Source organism: Coturnix japonica, unplaced genomic scaffold, assembly GCF_001577835.2.
Source record: "Coturnix japonica isolate 7356 unplaced genomic scaffold, Coturnix japonica 2.1 chrUnrandom507, whole genome shotgun sequence".
NCBI classification, from domain to species: Eukaryota; Metazoa; Chordata; class Aves; order Galliformes; family Phasianidae; genus Coturnix; species Coturnix japonica.
The window spans coordinates 85,581-88,083 of NW_015439896.1; positions in this window are offsets into that span (position 1 = coordinate 85,581).

The window sequence follows — 2,503 nt, forward strand, 5'->3', positions numbered from 1 at the left end:
AACTGCAATTATCACTAAATCTTTCCCATAAGGCCATGAATTCCTGCAATGATCCCATAAATTCCCTTAAGTCAAATATTACCATGAATGACTGCGCTCAAGCAAAACCCCATTAGAGCAAAGCAGCAGAACATAGCACAGAAAGGCCCCAACAAAAGAAAAGCAAAGCAAACACCAACAGTAAGGCAAGGGCAACAGTAAGAGAACAGCCAAGGGAAAGCACAAGGGAAAGCAACAGCAAGGAGAGTGGTATGAAACACCAAGAACAGAGGGCAAAGGGAAGGTCGGCAGTAGGGGCCAAATGAAACATCAAAAAAACACTCGCAGAACAACAAAAAGGAGGCATGGCCCAAGAGAAACATGGCAGGGAACAGCAATGGAGAACAGGCCCAAAAGGGCATAAAGAACATCAAGATGAGAACAAACGCCAAAAGGGCAGTTAAAAGAAACATCAGAAGATGAGGCAAGGCCCAAAAGGGCACATAACAACATCAATGTAGGCAAGCTAAAAGAACCGCCTGCATGAAACTGCAAAAACAGGAGGCAAGCCCAAAACAAGCAACTAAACATCAAATGGAGGCAAGGCCAAAAAAACGTCACGTGCTTAAAACATCAAGATGGAGGGCAAGGGCCAAAAAAGGATCATCGAAAACATTCAAGAATGGACTGGCAAGCCAACGAGGAACATCACGCAAACATCAAGATGCAGACACAGCGCAAAAGAACACTGCAAGACACTCAATGGAGGGCAAAGCTGAAGAGAAGACTGCAGGGCAAACCACCAAGATGGATGGCAAGGCCAAAAGGGCACATACAAGAAACATCAAGTATGGGGGCAAGGCCCAAAAAGGGCACTAACAAGAAACATCAAGATGGGGGCAAGGCCCAAAAGGCACTGACAAAGAAACATCAGATGGGGGCAAGGCCAATAAGGCATACATTGAGAAATCATCAAAATGCGGCGTGCAAAGGCAGTCAGAAGGTAAACTGCTTGGAACTCCAACATGGAATGAAAGGCGGAAAGGGAATGAAAGCACCACAAAGAGCAAACAAGGCCCATAGAAATGAACAGAACATAAGTGAAACAAGGAAAAACACTGCAGGAATGACTGGAGAAACACAGAGAACAGAGGAAAAGAGAAATTGAGAAGGATGAGAGCAGAATTATTATAATAATGGAACATTACCTTCAATTTCAGTATGAAACAGGTAAAAACCAATTGCTATGTGCTGCCCTTACCTGCTGGGCTGAGAGTTACCCATCAGAAAGCTGGGTCCAAGTAATAGCAGGTTTCTGTTCCTCGCACTGCTCTCAACAGGAGCCGCAATCTCTGTGCCTCTGCTGGAACCTGTTGGACTACAACAAAGGCAATGAAGGCACTCTTAGCACCATCCTGCAGGGAGCAAAACAAAAACAGCAACACACCTTGGTTGTAGGGAGGATGTTGGAACCATGGCCCCATGAGGAACCCATGAACCAATACGGGCCCGCACCTAAGACCCCACTGGAACCTTTATAAGGGTCCAAAAACACCAGTGCAAGAACCAACCAAGGTCCTGAAATCCAAACAGTCTCTATAATCCCAGAATAGACTGCAGCGCAGACTGAGAAGTGGTGACCAAGGGTGCAGTCCTGAGCAGAAACACGGCCAACATGCGCTCCTTGTAGAAGTAGAAAGGATGAGCCCGAACGGCTGACCGTCGTCCCACACTGCTGTGCTGGAATGACCACAAAGCAGATCCGCAATCGAAGGAACCAGCTCATTGAGCAGCGAGGTTGATGATGGAGACCCTCAAGGAAGACCAGGCTCAGAAGGCAGGAAGGTGAGGATGGACTCCTCAATAGAGGACCCAGGCTCATGAAGCAGAGTGATGATGAGAGATCCCTCATCGAAACCCAGGCTCATTGAGCAGGAAGGTGATTGATGGAGATCCTATAGCAAGACACAGGCTCATGAAGGCATGACGGTGATGATGAATCCTCATCGAAAGGACCAGGGCTCATTGAAGCAGGATGTTATGATGGAGATCCTCAATAGAAGACCCCACAGGGCTCATGAACGAGAGGTAGATCATGAATCCTCATCGAAGGACCAGGGCTCATGAAGCAGGTGTGACGGAATGGAGACCTATAGAAGGACACAGGGCTTCTCTTTTCCTCTGTTCTCTGCTGTTTCTCCAGCATTTCCTGCAGTGTTTCCTTTGTTCTCACTTTATGTTCTGTTCATTCTATGGGCCTTGTTGTTCATTTTGGTGCTTCATTCCCTTCAGCCTTTCATTCCATGTTGGAGTTCCAAGCAGTTTCCTCTGCTGCCTTGCCCTCCATCTTGATGATCTTCCCAATGTTCTATTGGGCCTTGCCCCCCATCTTGATGTTTCTTGTAGTGCCCTTTTGGGCCTTGCCCCCCATCTTGATGTTTCTTGTAGTGCCCTTTTGGGCCTTGCCCTCCATCTTGATGTTTCTTGTAGTGCCCTTTTGGGCCTTGCCCCCCATCCTGATATT